The 8,904-nt window shown below is 38.0% G+C and overlaps 1 protein-coding gene across 2 annotated transcripts in view; it reads right to left on the bottom strand.

Moving 5' to 3' along the window:
• nrcama (neuronal cell adhesion molecule a) overlaps window positions 1-7,253 on the bottom strand; it is a 24,912-nt gene extending 17,659 nt beyond the window's left edge. Inside the window, exons 1-2 of one of the 2 annotated variants that reach the window (XM_079454122.1) lie at window positions 7,081-7,253; window positions 5,529-5,600 (exon numbers count right to left, since the gene is read on the bottom strand). The gene's annotated coding sequence lies outside the window, so the exon portion shown is untranslated. The remainder of the gene's footprint in view (window positions 1-5,528; window positions 5,601-7,080) is intronic. The other variant, XM_079454121.1, reaches the window with a different exon arrangement.
• Between the last annotated feature and the right edge of the window lie 1,651 nt (window positions 7,254-8,904).

The raw sequence follows: 8,904 nt of genomic DNA, 5'->3' as shown, positions 1-8,904 counted from the left end.
TAAATAAGGTAACTTTTCCGCAAAACTGTAAATACTTCCAGTTCATTTTTTCATAGCTACGGAAATATCAATAACAGCGCTGTTTAGTGTCTGTTACAGGAAGGAAATGTTGCCACAGGCTTTTCCAACACGTCTCATCTTGTATTTATCTCAGCATAATACCTGTATCAAATAAAAGGAATGTATGCAATTGAATTGAATGGCATGATTAACATATGAATGGAGATAAAAGCCACCATAGTAAAGTTAAAAGTGGTGAACTTCATTCATCTGGGTTCATTCATAACCACATCCTACTGCTGCCTTTTGAGGGTTTGGCAAACTTGTTGTTTGCGTTGACAAGGGGGGAAAATTTCTCTTTTCACTAAAGCTCATTTAGTCTAACTTAGGGTTTGAGTTTTTCTTTTTTAAACAGACTTCTGTGTGTATGTACTGTATGTGTGCATGTATATGTGTTTTGAATCTTATTTTTTATTTCTGAATTAAACATTGAATATTTAAATGCATGAACGTTTTTGTAGGATCTTTTACCCTTCACATGTGTACACGGGCACAGAAGTGTGAGAACTATCAACACAGTGTCCATCTAAGGTCAGAAAGGCTCTCTTAGTGTGGTTTGAGCTGGGCTGGATATTACCATGAGAAAAAGACACAAAATAAACTCAAACTAATAAGATGACATGTAAATGTGTGGTCACACACCGGCTCGCGCGCACATACGCACACACAGAATCTCAGCCTACTTTATGCAAATACAGGAAATGGATATATTATTTTATTTAAATATTGAAGTAGCATTTAAGTGACCTTTTGATAAAAAGGGTCACTTCTTATCTTTCTGTAGTCAACTCCGAAACAATGTAAAATCTTATAGCTAAAACCATTTCTAAAACAGAAAAACTACAATCTTTTCTAACATAATATAAACAGATCTCGGATAACGAAAACTATAAAATAATGGGATGATCCTTTTAAAAGCCAATCTGACCGGCAAAAACAACCTTTTTTAATGACCCTCAGCAAAAAAGTACATGGGAAACGTATTTCAACAAGCGTCTTCATTCTGAAGACCTGAGTCAATAGAACCCATCTCTCCGTTTCTACGGCAACACACTTGTTACATACACCGGCCTATTAAAAGACACAGAAAACGCAGCTAAACCCATCCATCTTTTAAAAGTAAATCTAAGCGAAGGACACTACTGAGAAAAGCACTCTCGACAGCTCTCAGCTGTCATTGAAGGATGAAAAGAAAGAACAGCTCTTTACTTTAGCAGAGGGTGCCTTCAGGCCAAATTGGAGAAAGGACATTAAATGTCTCGTTTCACACCAAAGTCTGAAGCCCCGGAGCAGCGAATCAGACAACCGGTACAACCGCAGAAACACAGATCATACAACAAGCCTTTATGTTGAAACTGGTTTTAAGGGGTTAATGTTTGTTTACCAAACCTGTATTTGCTTTATAGCTAAGCACTGCACTGCCTTGAATTTTAATTCATAAGGCCAATAAAATCGGCTCTAGGCCAATAAAATCCCATTTTACCGTGTATGAAATACACAACTCTGACTCATCCTTTTTTGTTTAGCCATTTACAATAGATTACACTCCTAAAAATGTGTCTTGCTAGCTATTTTCAAAGATTTCACAGCCAATACAAAATGTTCGAGTTCATTTTTCTTGCCAGTAAATAAAATTACAAGTATTTACTAAATAAGCATTAAAACAAGAAAACATAATTTGCCAAAACAATAACAAAAGCTACCTTACATCTACAGTATATATATATATATACTCTCTTAAAACAAGTCTTATCTTACCCAACTTTGCTTAAGAAAACTTTCAGATATTTTTACTGAAAAGTGAGAAGGGCAAAACTGACTAGGAAAATTAGTTTATGTAGCATAGAGGTAGTTTCAGTTCGAGAACCTGCACTTGTTGAACCGATCTGTTTGCAGCTGTACCCCGACACGCTGATGCTGTGCCCAAAAACCAACAACTGATGCTTTTAGAAACAAGACAATGCAAAACCTCAGCCCTGCTTTGTTTCAGTCGGTCTCTGCGGGGAGTTTGCACAGAATTGCTATCTAAATAAATGAGCCAACCTCATTTGACACGCCGCTGGCGTGAAGTTATTCACGGCTAAAGGGTCAGTCGTATCCGCAGCATCAGCAGAACGGGAGAATGTTCATTCTCTCCTGAGCTTTGGGAAGGTGCTGATGGTCAGCACGCTCCTGTCTGGCCAATCACAAACTGCATTGTTGCATTATGCTGTTTATGGTGTGGTTACGCTGAAAGCTGGAAACAAAGTGTGAGCTAAAGCACTCTGAGTGAAACTATTCAGTCTGAATAACAGACTTTAAATCTGCCGTATAGAAAAATTAAAATATTCAACTGCTCTCCAATGTGAAGACTTTACGTTTAAATGTATATGCCTCTATCTTCTGTGGAACACAAAAGAAGATATTCTGAGAAATATGTTGATGGTTTTTTGTCCAAACGAAGGAAGTCAATGGGGGGGGTCAATGTAGTTTGATTACCAACATTCTTCAAAATAACTTCTTACAAAGTCATAAAATGTCATACATGTTTGTAATGACATGAATATGAACAAACGAAGAAAGGATGTTTATTTTTGGATCTATCCCGTCACAGGGTTTCATGTGCACCCAAAGGGCTCCTGGTAAATACTGTATATATTTCTGTGTCACAAATATAAATATTTTTTTATTTCAAAGTAACACAATGCTTTTGTTCTTCACATTTTAAAACATACAGTGACAGAGGCATTTACATATTAACTAAATAAGGTCTCTTTAAATCTTACATTCAAATCACACTGGAGACACATTTGTTAAGGATGTTAATGCTTAAAAGGTCCTTTGTACCATTCGAATACGTCTGATCATAAATGGGTTTGAAAATCAAGGGCCTGTAACAGACATAAACAGGTTAAGATCTGATCTGAATGCTTTGTAATGGAACTAAGGTTTGAAGTCTTCGGCAGAAGAGAGACACCACACATTCTATAATGATTATGAGTCTTTACACAAATTAAATTAAGCAAGAAATAACATAACGCTTATTATTTTTTAGAAAGTGTTCCAATAATACAGGAAATAGCGCTTTTGTCAAGCTACTCAAATCTACAGTGCATTAAAAATTTAGGGAGCAGCCGGGAATGTCCAGAAATGATTCAATGGCTCCTGACGGCTACGAGTCATAAGACTGACATCATCCGAACATCTCTCCTCTCAGCACATGTATTACTGTAAGGGTGGGCATTATGTTTTATTCAACGCTGGTTGTAAAAAGCTCTCATTCTGTTGATCAGACTTTATAATGCGGCTCTGTGCTGTTCTCCTGTGTAAAATCCATACACCACCAGCAGTGAGAAAGCAAAGGGTTTCATGAAAGGTCTCCTCTCGACAGGAGGTCACGGGACTGTAAAGCAGGCGTATTTGTGTTCGGGAGGGTGAGGGCTGCCAATGACCAGATTTAAAATGATGAAGGTCATCACATCTCTCCTCATGAGTTTAGAACTGCTTACTCACTCACCGAATCATTTGAAGCGGTTACTGAATCATCATCTGATTCGCCCACTGAACCACAAAGCCATTACTTTGGAACGAATCATCAATGTTTACTGCTTTAAATCCGTTGTCTGTATAAAATATGGACGTAGTGTCCGTGACGTCACCCGTAGGTTTTGAGGAGCTGTATTGAAGCCTAAAGTGGGCGGAGCCATCTTGGCAGTGCGTCACACCCGGATAACCGAAAATGGGCAAAGGGGCAGACCTGGTTGGGGCTGAGGCGCCTGGTTGCTGAAAACACTTGTCACTCAAGTGGCCACGCACCTAATTTGCTGAATTTTAAGGCTTTATATAAATTGAATGGGTGAGTTATAAATGAAATGTATCCTCCTCACAGTTACATAGACCAAAATATTTTTTGGACAAGGCTGAAAACATGTTTTATTCTGCTGCAAAATTGTCCATTTTAACATGGGGCTCAATGAGATTCTGCTCCCTTTTGGATCCAGTCTCTAGTGGCCAGTCGATGAATTGCAGTTTAAGTAACAGCCGCGTTGGCTTCACAAGAGAGATCGGAAGGTTGCCGCTTGTTTTAAACTTAAAGTGAAGGCACATAAAGGTTTGTAAAGTATTTTTACATGAATATTTATGCCTTTAACCGAATAATACTCTTAGTCCACTAGGCCCGCACACATGAACATCATTCAAGAGTTAAATTGTATCCATAACACAGATTCAATCCCAAAATATTGTATCTGTCTATTCAAATGACATGTAAAATCTCTTTTGAAGATTTATAGTAGAGGATGAAAGCTTGGGCTGGCTCTCACTCTCTCTATTCCATCTGTTACAGATAAGCTGTGGTCATCTGTCCACATGCTGCATGTGGGTGCAAGCAGAGCTTTTACAGTATGTGCTGATATTACTGCCATTAATATGCTTCAAATGTGTGTGTGTCTGTGTGTGTTAAGATATGATACCTGGGATATTTTTCTAGAAAACCAAAGTTCAGATGTACATCAAAGAAAAAAGGGACAGTGTTACGTAACAAAAAGAGCAGATGGAGACTATAGGGGCTGTCATTTAAATACAGTCTGCATGATTTTTGAAATGGTATCTTGGTGTGACCAACAGACTCAAATGTAGTCTAAGTTGTTTTTACTAAAAATCTTGTTTTTGCATTGAAATTGACAGCTGTGGTCACCATTCACGTTCATTAAATGAAAAAATGCAGCTTGGACATTCTTCTTTGAACAGTTTTCTAAAGAAATGAGATTGAGTAAGAAGGGAGAGTGTTTTCATTTTTTCGGGTTATCTAGTCCAAGCCAAACCTACGTGCAATAAAGAATATGGCATGAGATCTACTGTATGTCTTAATTTTTAATACGAATCGTGGCTGAGCTGTAGAGCACACAATACACAGTAAAGCACAGCAGGTTCATCATTAGGGGAGAATCACATTGAAGTCCATTTAACTTTAAAAATTACTTCAGCGCATTTCTTTGTGCCCGATGCAGATTTCTTCCTCTGTATCTCTTCTACAGATATTAACCTTGTGCTTGGTGGCTCGCTTGTTAGCTAACAGCCCGTTTTTGCCCTCATAGGCCAAATTCGAAACACATATTCCAGTTTTGGCTGTGCATTCTGCATTTTTCAGCAGTTTTGATGCTATGATTATATTTGATTGTATTATGGATTTGGGAAAGAATACTGAATTCATTATTCAGTTTCCAGAAAATGCAAGTTTATTTGGAGATCACTTTTTATAAATGTATCTATTCATTTGCATAATGCAGATGTTATTCTTGCTGAAATGAGGGCTATGACATATATAAAACGGTTTCACTATAATAAGAACATCATACATTCTTTTACATCACAACATTACAACACAACTCTTTTTATAGTTCTTGACACTGAATCACAAATTCTACATTAAAAAGAGTCAAACGGACCAAAGTGCAACATAAAGTTGCAAAAAATGAGACACACTTTACCTGTTCAGACTGTATCAGACAGCGGATCCTCCCGTTCCAACTAGACGTCCACAGCTCAGGTGTGTAGGCAGGCTGTTACAACAAAATCGAACAATTAAAAAGGGGAATTTTGAAGTCCTCTTCAAAGAAGACGTTTTGAAGCAACCTTTCCGTGCAATTACAGATGAATGGGGACTGAAGCTTTGAAGAGAGCTCAATCGGATGTCAAAAACGCATGCAACTCATGAGCTATAAGTCCTCTAAAGAGCTTTGTATGAGAAACAGATGGAAACATCCTTGTCATTATTCACTAAAAGAAAACGAAACCACATGAATGTGTGCAAACGACGACAAAAAGGTATATTTAGGTGAACTGTTCCATTAAATCTGCAGAATATGACCACAAAGAGGAAACTAGTGCCGACAATCAAACACACAATAAAAACACACAAATTGAGTTATTCTTCAACCCGAAGGGTTTTCCAAAAATTACTGCCTCTGTGTAAACCCAACGCCTTGCCTTAAATCAGCCAAGAGTGTGACGGGGGGCCCGCTTGGTACCTCTATATCACACGTGCAGCTTCATGGTAGCGCATATATTAGTGCCTTCCCTCGAGACATACGCATTCATTTCACATTAACAGAAACACGGCGACTGACGCTAACCCCCCCACACGGAGCACAGAGCTTTTGATGGCAGAGCGACCACAAAGGCGCAGCGAGGGAGAGCCGTGCTGCTTTGCTTTATTGTTTTCTGATTTTAAAGCAAACTACTGTGGAAATCTCCGGGCCCTCGTGAAGCTGTCGCAAACAGCTGCTGTCTCATAGAGGGACAGAAAGCAAAAGAAACAAGCAATAAAAAAGAGAAAAAAAACGACACTGACTACCTCCCACCTCTCGGATCTGACCTGAGGTGTTGTCATGGAGACGGGCTGCATGCCGGCATCGTGGGTCGAGAGATGGAGAGGTTTTTGAAAACACTGAAACAAATGTTGATAGACAGATCTAAAAATAGTTCATCTATCTATCTATCTATCTATCTATCTATCTATCTATCTATCTATCTATCTATCTATCTATCTATCTATCTATCTATCTATCTATCTATCTATCTATCTATCTATCTATCTATCTATCTATCTATCTATCTATCTATCTATCTATCTATCTATCTATCTATCTATCTATCTATCTATCTCCATTCCTCCATGCATCCATCAATATCTATCCATCTAAATACAGTAGACAGCTCATCACACATTTTGAGTCGCAAAGAAACAACACACAAAGACAAATCTGTCTACTTTTCACAGGAAAGGTGATAGCAGGTGTGTACATAGACAGAATGCTATTTGTCCTTATTATTACATTAGAACTGCAGTTACACCACCTGAGAAGTGAAAGGAATAGTTTACCCCGAGGGCGTAACTTTGGCCCACAGGGTGTGAGAAACATTAAGAGAATCTCCAAAATACCCCAGAAAAAACTTAACAGCAACCATTCTCATGTCACATACAGCAAACAAAAGCTCTGGAGATGTTTTATTTATTTAAAGCAGTTGGAACACAATTACCTTGATGCAGTGGTCAGTCAAAATAAGTCCTTTTCTGATGATGCTATGTATCAAAGGGGTGTCGCAAAACCGTTCCCTGTGGCTCCTGAAAAGCATGTGTGTGGCCTGTGAAAGCTCTGACAGTGCCTCACACACACGCTCATACACGCATATTCACAGACACTCGCTCGCTCGTCTCTCCCCGGAGCCCACCCCCATGTCCCTGCCTACTAACTCGGTGAGATTAACACACCCCTTTGTCACAGTACAAAGGGGGTTAACGCATTTCCTGAAAAACCGAAAGCATCCATCGGGACCGGGAGATGGAGAGGAGGACAAAGAACAAGAGAGAGGACGAGCGAGGACATGAGAGCTCTTTAATATTTCAATTGTGACCTACTGTACGTCTTATGCGTCTCAGATATCTGAGATGACATCCTTAATGTAAACCACAAAAAACTCTCTACAACTGTGCTTATATTTGACAAGAGGACTTAAGATCAAAAGCAATTTTATCAATTCTATAATTGTTAATCTGACCTATACACTACTGTGTGTGAATTTTATTGCTCTATGCTTGCACTGTACGCCTTTTGTAATCCCATTAATGAATTACATGACAAACAACGGAAATAAAGATATATTTTTTTAATCAAACATGCAAACTCACATATTGTCTCTGGAGGTTGAATCAAAAACCTCTGAGCAATTAAAATCTGTCCTTTGAGACAATTTCATTCACACTCAGTCCATCAGATGTTCGCCTCAACAGAAGAGAAACACAGGTGTGCCGAGGATCTCAATGAACCTCAGATTGCATGTGAAATAATGATCAAATACACAATCTGTGCACTTAATTGACTAAAGAGCCTGTGGGGAAAGACTTCTGAGATCAGATTTTCCAAACCATTCGGACCAAGTCATTTAGATTAAGGCATCTATCTCAATAGTGTGAAAGACAAACAGATTTATACTTCATTAGTCTGTGCGATGTCTCCAATAAAAGTGATGATACAAAAGCGAAGCGCTATGGCATCCAGATGTTTCAATCAAATGACTTTAATTGAGTATCTAGGCATGATTTTACATCCCTCTGTGCATATGAGACCATGCTGATAATGATAATGAGTCATTTAAAGATGGAACATTAAAGCTCATTTAAAATGTTCAGAGCATACGTTTACTCAAATAAAAGGATATTAGCAGTTGTAAAATTGGTGCAAAGGTCAAGGTTCATTTTGGCACCTTGCTTTGGATAAACATTTACATTTATGCATTCTACAGGTGCTTGCAATTCATCTATTTATTTTCATTATCAGTATTACGCCATGCGGTATCGCTTCATGTTTTCTAGCAGTTTCGGTATCCTCTTTGTATATAAACAGACATCAGATTACGGGGTTTGCGAAAAAATACTCTTTTCCAAAAATGCAATTATTCATAATATTCATTAAGGACATAAAAGTTAGCCTGCTTTAGTGTTTTATAATGCTGTCACTGGAAACAGCAATATCATGACATACACTATTAAAACAATAACTTAATAAGTACATTAAATTATTTACTAAAGGGAAATGAAAGGAAAAGAGAAATGAAAGGAAATGAAGGGAAATAAATTAATATATATAATCCAAATTGACATTGCAGCCTGAAGCATTAAACTGGTGTGTGGTCACAGATGCGAGTATATTGGATATTTTTAAGGGCGCTTTCTACGAAGCTCATGCAATCAGAATTAAAGGATTTGGTTCACTTTCAACATACATTTTCATGATAATTTACCCTGTTGTCATCCAAAATGTTTATGTAAAATTACAGTTGCAGTGCAGCTTCAAAGGGCTTTAA

This window comes from Barbatula barbatula, assembly GCF_947034865.1.
Source record: "Barbatula barbatula genome assembly, chromosome: 4".
NCBI lineage: Eukaryota > Metazoa > Chordata > Actinopteri > Cypriniformes > Nemacheilidae > Barbatula > Barbatula barbatula.
The sequence above is the reverse complement of the archived record's forward strand: the minus strand, read 5'-3'. Positions and strand labels throughout refer to the sequence as shown.